The sequence below is a fragment of the Mytilus californianus genome, unplaced genomic scaffold (assembly GCF_021869535.1).
Source record: "Mytilus californianus isolate M0D057914Y unplaced genomic scaffold, xbMytCali1.0.p SCAF_10, whole genome shotgun sequence".
Classification (NCBI taxonomy): domain Eukaryota; kingdom Metazoa; phylum Mollusca; class Bivalvia; order Mytilida; family Mytilidae; genus Mytilus; species Mytilus californianus.
In genome coordinates this window covers 37755884-37772895 of record NW_026262582.1, presented here as the reverse complement: position 1 = coordinate 37772895, position 17012 = coordinate 37755884, and the positions used below count along the sequence as shown (strand labels likewise).

At 33.0% G+C, this 17012-nt stretch overlaps 1 long non-coding RNA gene across 1 annotated transcript; it reads left to right on the top strand.

Annotated features, from left to right (window-relative positions):
- Positions 1-4492: 4492 nt before the first annotated feature.
- Positions 4493-14977, top strand: LOC127719080 (uncharacterized). Its single transcript, XR_007990156.1, has 3 exons — positions 4493-4568; positions 6125-6437; positions 14373-14977. It is a non-coding gene; the product is annotated as an uncharacterized LOC127719080 (long non-coding RNA).
- Positions 14978-17012: the final 2035 nt, after the last annotated feature.

The window sequence follows — 17012 nt, the reverse complement described above, 5'->3', positions numbered from 1 at the left end:
TGAATTCACACAGGAACTTCTAAGAAGAAAGAAAAAAAGTTAGCAGTATTCTTTAACTTCACTTTCTGCTATAAAGATGATGTTCTCTCACTAAATAATTCATTAAAATTTCGGTGACTATGTTGTACGCATCTATCCCATCGAACTTGAGATTAAGGATACAGCAGATACAGTTAAGTCTGCCTCATATCTTGACTTACATCTAAAAATTGACAATGAGGGTCGGTTGAAAATAGAATTTTAGGAAAAAAGAGAGGATTTCATCTTTCCAATTGTGAACTTTTTATTTCTATGTAGCAACATTCGAGCAGCACCTGCATACGAAGTATATTTCACCCTGCTAAAATGATATTCCAGGGCTTGTCTTTCCTATCATGATTTCCTTGATAAATGGTGCTGCTCTCAAGAAAACTACTGAACCAAGAGTTCCAAGTTGAAATCATCCCTTCGTAAATTTTACGCACGCCATCACCAGTTGGATGACAACAGATATGTTCAAATTGTCGTAACTACAGTCCCGTCCCCTTGTCCCCGAATGTGACCTACCGAATAAGACTTATCACCGGGTTTGTACTAACAGGAGCAACACGACGAGTGCCACATGTGGAGCAAGATCTGCTTAGCCTTCCGGAGCACCTGAGATCATCCCCAGTTTTTGGTTGGGTTCATGTTGCTCAGTCTTTAGTTTTCTATGTTGAATTGTGTGTACTGTGTACTTTTGTTTGTCTGTTGGTCTTTTTCGTGTTTAGTCATGGCGTGGTCAGTTTATTTTCGACTTATAAGTTTGAATGCCGCTTTGGTATCTATCGTCTCTATTTTACATCTGACCAATAAATGTTCTGCACAAAAACTATTTGAGATATATATTGCACCGTTATTAACCTGTAAGTTATCAGGAAATACATTCTTAAAGAACAGACTATCACAAAAGAGTAAGGAAAGATCTTCGAATAATTCCTTTTTTAACCGACTCCCAATGTCCAATGAAACAGACCCAGATGCATCAGGTTCTTCTGAATGTTCAGGGGAATTCTCATTATGGTTTCTGTTTTCTGTTTATGATTTACATAATTTTATGTTTTGTTTGTTTATTTGTTTTTGTTTTGAATTAAAAACAACACCTGTAAAATCCAATGAATAAAAATTTATTTTTAAACAGCTTAAATGTAACATCTTCCGGAGCTAGTAATTTAGGGTTGAGTAGCTCACGCCAAAGTATATAAACGAGATTTTCTGGCAGGATTGGTCATTATTCTTAAATTGAAAATTGAAATACAATCTACTAAATGAAAATCAATACTTTTATTCTAGTCATCGGTCATTTACCATACTTTTCTAATTAAGCAATCACCCCTTACATCAAAATCAACTCTCAAATACATAGAACAATATATCTACTATGATGTCGGCTATTAATATCAAAGTGTAGTTTCCGATGATATCATTAGTTTGAATACTGTAAGCCCTCTTCGGTCATTTCGAATAATTGATTTCTCCCTTTTGTCTTGCAACAGACTTTTTTTTTAGTTGAGAATCAGGATACAATATTACAACATAATTGCATTTCTTCTTGTTCTAGTGTTTCAATCTTATCAATGGATTAAAGAATTGTTTTTGTCTAAAATATTTAAAGAATATTTAAGATGAAAAAATCGTATAGAAAACCCTCTATTGACACCAATACACGATTACTATCAATTGATGTTTTAACAAACTGTAGTTGGCATTATAATCGGGATAAATAATGACCTTACACAGGATATTATTTCGTTCTTTGAAACACTTTCATTAAAACTTGATAACGTTCGGGTAGTTTATTCAAAAGAAAGACATGTCGTTCTGGAATAAATTAATTACATATATGAATACCAATATATAAAGATTATGTCATGGCCAATTCCATTTCGGCCTCAGTATTAACCCGATATATGATTGAGGAATTATACAAGAACATATTTTTTTTCGTCAAAATCTTGAAATAAGATAACTAGACGTTTGTGCATCCAATTACGGAAATGAACTAAAATAATTTCAGTGACTTCCGGGCATGTAATTTTGTAGCTGGTTCTGGCAACGTTTCAAGTTTAAATCACTGAAATGTTGGCTTCTTTACGTTGTAGCCGTTTCCAAAGTACTTTAAAATACTGTTTGTCTTTTGGACGTTGTTTCGGTTTGTTTGATACCGCATTGTCAGGTTTTTTTTCGAGTTATCATTTTGAATATCCCTCTGGTATATTTCGCCTCTCATTTTTAATAGAGAAAAAGATGAATGATTAAAAAATAACAAAAATTTACGGTGATATTCATTTCTATTTTAAACACACGTCATATACAGTAAACCCAATATGTGTCAGATTCATATTGTGCATTGTAAAAATTTACGCATTGGTCAAAGTGAAACAAGAATGAAAATCATTACATTTTAAACTGTTTGTCTAAGAACCGTTCATTTTTTACTAGCAACACATCTGATGCACAAAAGCACAGGAAATGGCGTCAGAACCAAATTTCAGTTCCTTGCTTTGCAAATTTTGACAACATATTTCAAAGAAGAAATGAATGTCAGTTAAATATACTTAGAAGTGAGAAACCTTACCTATTGGGTTTCTCTGTACTACGTCAGTTACAATAACAAATGCAAAAACTAGTTTATATAGTAAAACAGGAAAATCAATTCATCAAGATGTGTTGATACAAATTTTAATTTATTCACATGGGAAATTCTTGTCAAATTTTACAATCATTAAGTATGAGTACAAGCTTTTTCACACCAACTGTTATGTCAGCTGGTGCTCTTGTAATTTGTAATATAAATATTCAATCATTAAGGTAAAATGTAAAATTCTTTTAAAAAAAAGGTGTTAATAACAGCTGATGCTATAACATCAAGAGTATCATTCTGAATTTAATGGATTTTTTAAAATGTTAATCTACATGTTTTACCCATTTTTCACAATGTATTAAAAACCGTGAGGAATTTGACCAGGACTGCTGTACTAGTTAATATATAATAGGTTTATAAAATTAAGAATAACTAAGTTTATGAAATTAAGAATAACATGAATAATGTAATTTTTACAGACTTTTTTTTCATTTTAGTGAGAAAAAATTATTCTTATATATTTTGGTAAACGTCTCCTTTTTCTTCTGAAAAACTTCCAGTACTATGCTGCACAGTACTTTTAAGCTGAGAAACGAGATGGAGCTGAAGGTTTTTTTATGATAAGGATAAAAAGAAATAAGTTTTATTGCATTAAACATTTTCCTTTTTCAAATGGCAAAATCAAAGCTCAAACACAGGAAACGAATAGGAAACAACTGTCATATTCCTGACTTGGTACAGGCATTTAATCATATAAAAAATGGTGGATTAAACCTGGTTTTATAATAAGCTAAATCTTTCACTTGTATGACAGACATATAGAATTCCATCACATTGACAACAATGTGTTAAAGTATTAAAGTAATTATACCAGACGGATCTTATATCCCGTTTTAAAAATTGCAGTGGAAATATCATCACCCTGAGTTATTTGATATCACTGTAACTAGTTTTCTATGAGCAATTTCTTAATTTTTACCAATTGATTTTATCTAAAAAGGAAGGCGGCATTTCTTGGTCTTAATATAATTACATAATTGTAAATCAATGTTCTTTTATTGTTCTCCATGATTATTTGTGATTTTTATTGATTTTTATTGATTTTTATTGTAAAATTCTTCCTGTACATGGTATACAATAACTCAATGGTTATATTCCCCATAGTAAAGAATAATAAAAAAGCCATCCCGTTTTGTCTACAATAATTAACACAATTACCATAGGTCACCTAAATATATTTACAGAACTGTGTTCAATTCACACAAATGGTGATCTTTTATTATATCAAAGACGAATTATTTGGTTCCGTCATATACTTCCATTTTGTGTGAAAACAACCCATGCCACATGAGAGCAACCTATGCAGTACGAAATACTATTAAAGGTGTATATCAATCTACCTAATTAATCAACACTATTTTTTTCACACTGTTCGTTTACATGTGCAATCGATAATGCTTTTTAAATTTTTTGTTATTCATTTGAAGAAAGAATTTGGCAGAAAATAGAATAAAATTTAAGTCTTTTAATTAGGACTGATGAGCAAAAAGTAAAATGACAAAAATACCAAACTCCAAGAAAAATGCAAAACGAAAAGTCCCTTGTCAAATGGCAAAATCAGAAGCTCAAACACATCAAACGAATGGAACTCCACATTACTTAAACAATATTTTTATCGGAGGAAAGAAAAATGTCATGTATGTATCTTGTTAGAGACTAATTCAATTTGTTCTACCTTTCTAAACCTAACCTGACAAATGAATGATTTTTCATCTGTAAGTTGAATGAAAATTTCCCAGGTATCAACAGAAAAGTAGTATTCATGCCGATACATAATGGCTTGCTAACGGACTGGTATATTCATATAAATTTAGGACTTTATTGTTTTGTAGTTCAAAGATGACTTTACGACAATACTTCAGATTGATTTTCTGTCTAATAGGATTCAACGCCAGAGGAGAGCCAGGTTATTATGAATAATATTTTCCTGTACAGATTCGTGATACATAAAAAAACAAAACAAAACCGGAACTACCAACAATTTTCGGTAGTATAACAGACCACATTAACCACCACAACTGACATCTTTATAAAAGTAGTCGTACTATTATAGGCAACTGTATTCAACCGTTGTGCAAATCTCATAAATCAATTACGAATTGCAAAGCAATATGAATAAGTATGGGAAATGCATGAATCCCGAAAAAGCGTGACAGGTAGCGTCGACAGGGTACGTGTTTCCGGATATATATGCAGCACCGCCTTGCAATTCTACATTCAGTCAACATTTTATAATCGGGATTAGGACATAAACCGTAAAATTAAAGTTTACGTTTAGAGGTCATTCCCGGTTTGTCATTTTAAATAATGTGTATTAAAAGTGAAACGCATAATGAAAAACCAGCACGGTACTGACAACATTTTGATGAAATTGGAGCAATGTTTGATTGAATTTTATTCATGCATACCAAGTAGCAACAAAGAATGGGTGTAACAGATTTTTGCATTCATTCTGTCTGAACATTGCTGTCGATTTGAATTTAATCGTAAGCTTATTACAAAATTGTTTATTTTATTTCAGTCTATTTCAAGATTTACTATAAACTTAAATGCACATCTTTTACTTACAAACTCTAACCTCACTTTACATATCAGACGCCTACCTGTTTACAACTGTTCACATATGTCAAGATAAAGGATACTATTGTGTACCATAAAAATAAAAATGCCTTCATGTCAATGTACTTTAAACGGGCTATGTCAAAGACTTTAATAAAATTTTGAAATTAAATTTGGCTCGTTGAACATGTTGATCTCTAACGAAAAAATAAAAAAAATAATGAATTGATCTCTTTTTTTTCGTAAAAATTACTAAATGAATGTAAATATTTGTACTGAAAGCACAAGAAATCGGCGGAAAAATGTTTTTCAATTTGTTTTAAAATCATTAAATCTTCAATTATCAAGACATTGATTTCTCTTGAATAAGGATATGATGTTGATATATACATTTCCGTTTGATTGATATAAAATAGTAATCGGGTGGCCGACGTCATTTTTTGTGTATTAACAAATCTGTTACCTAGCTGGTAGTATATTATTACAGCAAAAATTGACATCTGACGGCTTACAAGGCGATGAAATTACGCCTTATTCGACGTTTAGAATTATGTATTCACCTTAAACATTACTTTCAATGATGTGCACCATCCAATACGAAATCAGTGACCCTATTGTTATTTGACATTAATTTAGTGAAATGAAAATTTATTTATCAGCAACATATTAATTTCAAAGAAAAAATCTGTGTCTTGGTAAATTCGAATTTGAAAGTTTTAAGACAAATTTAAGAACGTTTTCGTCGATTTAATGTGCTTGTTACAAAAAAGTGTATATATTTTCAAAGGTTTAATTCAGTAATATTTCAGAAAATAACACAGATAATATTTCATTTTTTCGAGCCAAAAGTGTAACCAAATTGATCAAATGTTTTTTTCATTAATGATATTTGTGTTATTTCAGTGTCTTTAAGTATGAAAACCAATACGGTTTCTAATGATAGAGATATAATATTGACTTGTACATTCGGTGGGATAAAGACCATCGACATAAAAACAATGAGACAGTGGTCCATGGGAGATGATGACGAACTTTTGTGCTACAACGGCCGAAAAAGTAATAAAACAAAGTACGAAGAAAAGGTTTTTCCAATGAATGAATTTAGTCTTACCATATGCAATGTAACAGAATCGGATCTCAACGTAGTTTACAAAATGTCGTTATGGATTTGATGCAGCAAGTAAATTAATTGAAACAGATGAACCTCAAATATTTTGTAAGTATGGGGGCTCATATGTAAAAATATCGAAATGGATAAGCTTGATTAGATATTTCTTGTATAACAGGTATAACATGATGTGACAAAAAGTAAGTTTAGTGAGGGGAAATAACTTCTGACTTTAATATTATTTATCAGTTCAGGTTATTTTTATTAGAATTAGAGTAGAGACTATTTATACACTATTTTGAATTGCTAGTAACTTTTACAAACTTCATCAACAAATGTTTTTTGAAGAATATCGTCTGCAAATTGTTAACATGAATTTTACAACCTCTGAGAGTAATTTGTCTAGGTTAATAGTTTCCTTAAATTTTATTTTTATCATTACTGAAGTCAAGGAAATTTCAAATCGTAGTCTGCATCGCAGCTTGTTGATAAATTACTTTTATTGCTTTAGTGGTTTAGGTTTAATAGTAGCGTAAAATTAGGAATTTATTATCCCAGACTGTAGCATGTCCAATTAGTATGATTTTGTTATTCGAAGAAGAAACATCGACATTTTATGATAAATAATGTGAACAGTTGAACAAGGATTATCATCTATATATTGCAAATATTAAACGTAGATTAGAGAATATTCGTTTTTTGTGAGTAGCCAGATCGATTACGGATATATTGTAAATGGTATAACATTGTCGTCGAACTCCAAGTCCAAAACCGTCAAACTTAATATCGAACTTTATTCCACTGCAATCGTATCTCTGCAACATTTTTGTTAGCAGAGCGTGGTTTTATGAACTTTAAATCGTAATCGTAAAAGTAAACAAAATGAGTATTTGGGACTTGGAAATAGAAACCGAGGCATTACAGGGAGAAAAATGGACGATATCGTTATAGGTAAACAAGACAAAAGTGTAGAATTAGAAGATTTATAGAAGGATAAAGCGAACGAGAAATCGGCCTTTACGAAAACTAGACATACATTACTTCAGATTCTTGATGAAGATTCCCTAGACCGTAAAGAAATTAACAAAATTCAGGAGAAACTGATAAATGATGAAGAAAAGGCAATGAATAAAATGGGAAATATCTATGATGAATGTAAGAACAGGAATGATATAGAAAATATGAAGAAAACGACAAATGAAATGGAACAAAAGGAAAGTAAATTTACGGACGCAGAAAACGAGTGTCAGGATTGTTTAATCGAGAGCAAGGATGAATCAAGCGTTGCTTTGAGTGCATCGGAAGAAGCATGGCGAGCTAAGGAGAATTCCAGACATAAAGCAAAGAGTAAACCTGTTAATGAAGAAAAAGAAGTTGAAGTTAAACCTGATCAACTAAATACATGTACATTTGGAAATAAAGATTTGACTGTATCAACAGATGTTGGAAAAACTACGAAAGAAGGAAAAAACAGCAAGTGGGTTGATGAAAAGAACTTTAGTTCAGAATTAGGACAGGTTATGTGGAAGCAGTTAAAAAGAGTTTCGACACCGATATTCACAGGAAATAAAAAGAACTATCAGAGCTTGAAAGCTGCGTTCTTAGCATATATTGATCAAGCACCGGCAACAAAGGAATATACATTATTATAGTTGAGACAATATGTGGAAGGTGAAGCTCTACAAGTAATCGAAAATTTGGGACATTCAGCAGAAGCATACGAAGCCGTAAAGGAACGTTTAGAAAGAAAGTACGGAGGAAAAAGGCGACAAATTACTTTGTACTAGAAAATTTTAAACCTATGAGAGAAGGATTCGCCAAAGACAACGAAAAACTCGCAGATTTACAGAATAAAGCGGTTGTGAAATTGAAAAAAAGCAGGTCCATTTGAGGAGCTAAAGAATGATTCTTTGTACAACAAATTGCAGCTTAAGATGACAGAATCTATGTTGTCAAGGTACTATCGTTGGATATTCGAAACCGGAAAAATATAATCAGTTGAGTTTCTACGGGAGTGGATTTTACAGGAGTCAGATTTTCAAACTAAAGCATCAGAAACAATAAACGGATTAAGTGCGAACACAAGTAGCAATTCACAGAGGAATTTTAAGGGAAATCATAGGAATGGATTTAGAACATTTTTTGGAGAATTGCAAAGTGAAACCAAAACCGGAAACAGAGAAACAATGAAACCTTTCTGCAAGATTTTTTACAGTCATCATGGAGTCTGGAGATGCGATGAATTTCGAAAATTGACCGTTCAAAAGAGAGGGATACCGCAAAACGACTTCAAGTATGTTATCGATGTTGCCTAGGACATAATCACGTTGGTAAGCAGTGTCCAAGAAGAAGAGCGTGTATTTTGGGTTGATGCAAAGAAATGTACCACAGGCTTTTACCTAGGGATCGGATAAGGGATAAACAATCGTTCAATGAGCCAAAAAATCCCGTGAGAACCGAATCGAATTAAAAAAAAAACTCTAGTGAAAAGAAGGAAAACACACGAGCCGCCACTGAGGGGGAGAGTATGGATCGTACAACGACCGGCAGAGACAGAAAATCAACCTTCGCAAGACTTAGAATAGTGCCCGTTATACTGAAAAATGGAAACCGTACCGTACTGGATAACGCAAGTATAAAAACATACATAAACGCCGATGTTTCGCCGAATTGGGACTTCAGGGACAAGTTCAGAAAGTGAATGTTAATGTGTTAAATGACAACGTGGAAACATTTGAAACTATGCCAATTGAAGTGAGACTTCAAAATCATAATTGTCAGACAGACGCCAAGATAGTTGAAATCACCACTAACCGTGTTACCGGAAGATTACAATCAGTTGACTGGAAACAACACGCTCGGAAATGGGACCATCTTGCATGGATTTAATTTCCAAATCTAGGACATAGATTAATGTTGATCGGTCTAGATTATCCAGATCTAAACTATTCTTTCAGAAATATACGTGGTAAACCTGGTGAACCCATTGCTAGACTAACGCTGTTAGGTTGGAATTGGACGGGTATTGGAGATGCGAACTGCGGATAAGATCAGACACTATTTAACCGAACGTATTTTGCTCGTGGACAAGAGAATCGTAATGACTTAGATAACATTTTAAGGAAGTTTTTGGAAAACGAAAATATCAAAACACCAAGCGAATGTGATGAGCGACAGGCATTGTCTAAGGTAGAGTAATCGTTTGAATTTAAGGACTGACACTACGAAGTTGGAGTACCGTGGAAGGACGATGCACCTTCGTTTCCGTACAACTACAACATGGTGTTGAGTAGATAAGAAAACACCAAAAAGAGATTAACCAAGGACCCGAGTATTGCAAACTATAGAGAAATATGTTGAAAAGGGATATGTTTCGGCAAAGGAAGAAACTACTAAAGAAAACTGGTATTTACCTCATTTGCCGACTATAAGACATGAAAAGGAAATTACAAAACAAGTATTGTATTTGATGCGTCTGCACATTTAAAAGATATTTCGATAAATGACACTTTTCATCAACAACATAATGTTTTTGATGTCTTGCTACGATTCAGAAAATACCCGGTTGCACTTGTTTGTGATATCGCGGGAATGTACTTACGGATTAAAATCGCACCAGACGACAGGATATTTACCGTCTGTGAAAACTCTAGGAGTAATATGGCAGGCAGACAATGGCATATTCACGATCAAAGCTAACCAACCTTCTGATGATTTCAACTTTACTTAACGAAACATTCTTAGCAAAGTTGCTACGTTATTCGACCCTTTGCGATTTATTGCGTCTTAAACGGTAAGAGGAACACTACTACTACAAGAGATGTGGACAGCAGGATTGGACTGGGATGACCAGTTAGACAAATCTAGAGTGGTTCTGTGAACTTAATGAACTATGTTGTATTAAAATACCGAGATGTTTGCAGGTAGACAATAACATTATTTTAACGAGTCTTCATACATTCAGCGACGCTTCTCATGAGGCTTATGGATTAGTTATATATGACAGACACGTGTATAAGAGTGGAACGATATCTACGAGATTAATAGCCGCGAAGTCGAGAGTTGCTCCGTCAACTTCAGTTAGCATTCCACGACTTGAGTTAATGGCCGTAGTATTAGAATAAAAATTAGCACGTTCAGTTAAACACGTAGTAGAAGTTCCCGAGGATTACATGACATTCTGGCAAGACAGTATGAACGTTTTGTATTGGATTAGAATCAGAAGTAGAGAGTACCAGCCTTTTGTAGCGAATCGAATCAGCGAAATTCACACTTCATCGCATCCTAAACAATGGCGACATATGCCAACAAAAGTTAACTGAGCAGATTTAGTATCTAGAGGTAGACAAATTTAACAACTACTGTCGGATTTAATTTGGTGAAATAGACCGGAATTTCTGCAAGAATTAGAAGCACAACGACCGAAAACTAATGTTCAGATAGAATACATACGTGATACCGAACTAAAGTGCCAAAAGAAAACAAACGAAAACGTAACTGATTGTACTACACTGAAAAGTAGTCACATGGACGACTCACAGTGGCAGCTAGATCCCGGGCGCTTTTCTAATTTTACAAGACTAGTTCGAGTATTCGCATGGATCAACAGATTTATTGACAATTGTAGACTGAAGCAAAACCATTGTCGTCAAGGAAGTTTATCTACCGTCGAATTTGCCCAGGCCGAACTAGAAACCAATAAAAATGCACAAAGGGAGGCATTTCCAGACGAATACAACGCTCTAATGAAGAGTAAAGATTTACAGAAAACTAACAAATTGTTAGGATTACAACCGCGAATTGATGAGAATGGGTTAATCAGATGTGATGGACGTTTAGAGTACGTCGATTTTCTACTGTTTGATGCTCGATATCCGATTATATTGGCACGAAAAAATGGGGTTACGAAGCACATAGTGAAGCGCTATCATGAACATGTTAGTGAGATATTTGCAGCATCATCGTCACGCTTTTGGATTGATTCAGGAAGAGAAGAAATAGGTGAACATGAGTGTTATTAGTGTCGTAAGAGGAAACTCAAAGTTGCCGAGCAGGTGATGGCTCAGTTACCGGAAACTCGTTTCAAAACACCGTTACATGCTTTCGCTCGTACAGCAGTTGATTTCAGAGGACCGTTCATAACAGTTCAGGGGGAGGGGAAACGACGTCAGAAAAGATACTTATGTCTTTACATGTTTTGCGTCACGTGCAGTGCATTTGGAAGTAGCATTAGGATTAGATACAGACTAATTTCTTAACTCTTTTTATCGGATGGTGAATAGGCGAGGTCTTCCTAAAGAGATTATTTAGACAACGGAACTAATTTTGTTGGAGCTAATAGGGAACTCAAAGAACTAGTGTTGCTTTTATACAATTATAAAATACAGAATTTAATTAGTAATCAAGGGATTAAGTGGCATTTTAATCCACCAATAGCCCCTCGTTTTGGTGGCATTCACGAAACTATGATCAAATCCGCAGAAAAGGCAATTTACGCAATATTAGGAAATGTAGAAATTAATGATGAGGAACTTCTAACCAGACTTGGGGTCAAGTACATTGGAATGTAATTAATTAAATGATTCAGTGGTTTAAGTTACGTTTAATTAAATTAAATGATTCAGTGGTTTAAGTTACGTTTTTGTGTTTTGGTCTGTTTTTCTAATACTATATGCAATAGGTCAACTATATTTGGTGTATGGAAATATTTGACGATTTACATGTCAGTCTGGCAGATTTTGTTTGACCTTGACCTCATTTTCACGGTTCATTGCTCAGTATTAAGTTTTTGTGTTTTGGTTTGTTTTTCTTAAACTATAAGCAATAGGTCAACTATGTTTGGTGTATGGAATGATTGTATGGTGTATATGTCTCTCTGGCAGGTATCATCTGACCTTGACCTCATTTTCATGGTTTATTGGTCAATGTTAAGTTTTCATGGTTAAGTTTGTTTCTTAGATACTATAAGCAATAGGTCAACTATATTTAGTATATGGAATTATTGTAAGGTGTATATGTCTGTCTGACAGGTATAGTCTGACCATGACCTCATTTTCATGGTTCATTGGTCAATATTAAGTTTTCATGGTTAAATTTGTTTCTTAGATACTATAAACAATAGGTCAACTATATTTAATGCAGAGATTGATTGTAAGGTGTACATGTCTGTCTGGCATGGTTCATCTGATCTTGACCTCATTTCCATGGTTCATTGGTCAATGTTATGTTTTACAGATTAGGTTTGTTTCTTAAAAACTATAAGCAATATGTCAACTAAATTTGGTGTATGGAATGATTGTACGGTGTACATATATTTCCGGTCTAGTTTATCTGACCTTGACTTCATTTTCTTCGATAATGTTAAGTTTATGTGATACTTAGATTAAAGCTTCATTTTTAGGACTTTCAACATAAAATTAATGGTCAGTAAAGCAGGCGTGTGCACTCGTGTTATGCATAAGTGGCATTCTGACCATCTATCCGACAGCGTTCATGTGTCAATATTTGCGTCTATGCTTTTATCAAGTTTTATTATTCATTTGTGAACTGTCATGACTGTGAATCTAGAGAAAAGTAGATTATCACAGAAAAAATTTGCAAAATGTGTTGTATTAATGATCCTCGTCTAACGGCCTGATTGAAGTAAGTAAAATGAGAGGAGCTTGGTACATAAAAGTTGAATTCCATAATAAAGATTTCACTAAATTTGTATAAAAAGCACTTTGCAATGTCTTTTATACCTGTTTCATTTCACATGGTACTATCTTTGTTTTCTTCGGTAGGATATCAGGTGGTTCATATATATGCCTGTTGAGAATAAAATTGCATGCAAGTTTTTCACTGAAAAATTAAAAATCTTTGTATCAGACCATACTGTCTGCAAAAAAGTTGAATGTTCTTTTGTACTCAGACTTCTTGTATCATGTCACCTGAGTATAGAAATGAGCAAAAAGAAACACATTTTTATTTTCTATAGCTTCAGTATGCATTTTTAAATGTAAAATGTGCTATGGCCTAAATTGACCCTAAATTATCTTCAGTCTTACTTGGCCTAAGACCATTTTGTTCTCATATGATATGTTATTTGTAATTTTTCTTTCCATGTAATGTACTTTAAATACATATGGAAGGATTATTTATAACAAAAAAACTTCACAAATTTAAAATTGCTGGAAAATAATACATCTTCATGTAACATGTGTAAGGCCCCCCTTCATTCAAAAACCTCTATTTTCAGGCACAGGCTCAGATAAATTTGACTTTTGAATAATGGTGATAAATCTGATACATCAAATGCGTATTTTTTTGCTTTTAATACATGATATTTTAAATATAATGGCATTTAAAAAGTATTTTATTTTGCAATTTTTGAATTTTTAAAGCCCCATTGAATGTTGATAGTTGAAATTCTTCAATTTTAATGTCAAAAGTTACACAGTTATCGTCCTTTGATTTTCCTTGTCTACAAATGTAGTCCCTAGTGTGGACACTGTGTTACTTGCTATGTTTTTTATACACCTTTCAATTTATTTCTTCATGTTGTATGCCTCGAATAGCAAGTAGGGGCATGAAATTACACTGTAAAAAAATGGGTCATGAAATTTTATAGTAAAGTTGTGATTTGGTTCAGCTGAAAAAAAGGTTAAAAATTAGTATTTTGGAGGCTGTCAACAGAATTCAAGACCCCCTTAACATAAAATTGTCCATATTTTGAGTTAGAGCTGATGAAGTTTTCTATAATTTTGATATAATTTGTCCCAAAAGTAGTACACTACATTGTAAAAATATTAATGATATTGTTGCATAGCGCATATGGGATTTTTTAATTTTCATTTATTGTCTTAAACAAATGCAGTATGAAATAACTGTGTTCTCGGGCCATGCTTGAATGTTTTCTCCTACCTAAATAAAAGTTGTTGCAATTGTGATTTTTTCTTGGAATATAATTTTAGAGTACTTAAAATATTTGTTACACGATATATATAAACTAAGGAAACAAGTCCATTCTTAATATATTATATATATATATATATTTTTTTGTAGATGATTCCCAGCTAGAAAAATGAAGCAGTCTACAAATGATAAATGTGCACTTATGATTTGTAGGAAATATAGATGTCAATTGCTTGGTAGTTGCTAGTTATGAAATAGTGGATGAATTCATAATTTTGTGTATGTTATTCGTTGTTTTTGGACAAATGAATAGCTCAAACAGCATTGTACAGTACCATGAAGTTATGTTGGGATTAAACTGGACAAGAAGCAAATAGTGCATTGAATAAATAGCAAACTAATAATTTGTTAGAAAGATCATACAACTGGATGGCTGTTAATACCTCGGATAATTATTCATTTGAAATAGCAATTTGGAATTATAAGTGTGCATATAATTGTAGTGCATCATCTGAATTAAATCGTGCCTTGGATAAATATTCATTTTAAATAGCAATTTGGAATAACAAAATTTCATAGATTCAGTGAATATTTATATTATAGTACACCTGCATTTTCTGAATATGTTGCGATGTTTACCGCCAATTGACTGCTTACTGTGCTTAAAGTCTAAATGTGTACCGATACATGTATTTATGATAATCTTAATTACAAATGCACTGTTTATAACCAAACTGGCATTTCATTCTGGTCTAGCATATTAACAATACTTCAAAGTATCATTTTATTTATATGACCATTGATCACAGCTACGTTTGCTATTAAACAAAATTCAGACAACAATAAATATTCAATTACATGTACATGTAACTATATTCATGATAGTGTAGTCTTGTATAACATAAAATAAGGAGATGTGGTTTGATTGCCAGTAAGATAACTATCAACCAGAAACCAAATGAGATAGATGTTATATGTAGCAACTTAATGTCACTGTACAGTCTTCAAGGATGAGTAAAACTGATATTGCATAAATATAGTAAGCTATTAAAGGACAGACATAAAAAAAACAAAAAACAATTCCGAACTGAAACCCAACAGCGTTGTTTATGTACAATATATATGAAAAACAAATTTGATGTTGCAACAAACAACAACCGTTGAAAATTAGCCTACCAAATTTGAGTAAGGGTGATTGTAAGTTAGATTCTTATTCTAGACTTAAAATTAGTATTTGCTACTCCTTAGTATACATGACAAAGCACGTAGCAATCAGGAAAAGAGAAAAGGAATAATATGCATAGTGTTTGCCATTGATGTAAAGCCACCTTAATTCATTGGAACAGAAAAAAAAACATGTGAATACCAGTGATAATAGAGGTCACCAGCTGGGGTCGAAGTCACATTTTAAAAAAAAAGTTCAGTTAAGGCTATACAATACCAGTAATGCTTAGATGGTAATAGTATGTCCTAATATTTTTGACCGGATTGAAGAAGTCCTTAACTTTCTTGTAGTCTGGATGGGGGCTCCTTAAACATGTTAATTTTTTGTATTCTTTAAATTTGTAGACCATTTTTCATCATCTTTGAAAAAAGTGTTAATTCAGTTAAATTCTTTTGAAAATCATTTTACTATTAAACTTTAGTTTATTAGTTATACAAGTATTCATGGATGATTTCTTTATTCTGTACATCATTCATTTCTATAATCAGTATTGTAATTTTTTTTTACAGCCGTTATTCTTTATACTTTGGCACTCCATTATTCTCTTTTTTTGTAAATAATTTGTGAAAGGAAACCCCAATAAATACAAGGCACGGGCTATGATTACCCGCAAAGAGTAACAATAAGAAATAATTATTATTACTTCCGAGACTAATTGCCGAATTGTATTTAAGGACAAGGACCTGATTTCACACGGAAATTGCAGGAAACAATAATATCGTTTAAATACAAATATTATGATTTTGATTTTGACACCATTCATAAAATATCACATTTTTTTCTGGTTCAATAATCACAATTTACATAAATCCCGCTACGGATCCGGACATGTGCCAAACTGCCCCTTTTAAATTTGATTTTACAACTTTATAAGAGAAGAAAGGTGAAGGATACCAAAGGGACATTCAAGCTCGTAAATCGAAAATAATCTGACAACGCCATGACTAAAAAGGAAAACGACAAACAACAGCACACAAAATTAAACTAGAAATCCAAAGACTGAGCAACACGAATTTGAACCCCACCAAAAACTTGTGGTGACCTCAGATGCTCCGGAAGGGTAAGCAAATCCTGCTCCAGATGTGGCTCCCGTCGTGCTGCTCATGCAAGTACAAACACGGTGATATGTCTTATTGGGTAGGTCACATATATGTGAAACAGATATTCCATAACGGTCAACCAACTCGTGATGGCGTCCGTAAAATTTATAAGATACGCGATTAATTCCTGATTATTATTGAATTTTGAACATTTACTCATTAGCAACATTCGATTCACAAATGTACGATGCATTTAAACTTTTTTTAGTTAATAGTGATTTTTAGATGCACCTTAATATCACCCTTCCAGTCTTAGTAGGTCGTAAAAGTTCAAGTAGCCCGGCATCCTGGTCAACCTCCTTTTTGCGTTGGTACGAATCAAATCGATATGTAACCGAATTTATGTGACAATTTAAAAAATTCCAAACAAGGTAAAATTGTCCGTTCGCTGTTTACATGTAACAGGATGAATAATATATCGGTATAAGCTAGTTCTGCATTTCTATGGGTTACACGTCAGTATGA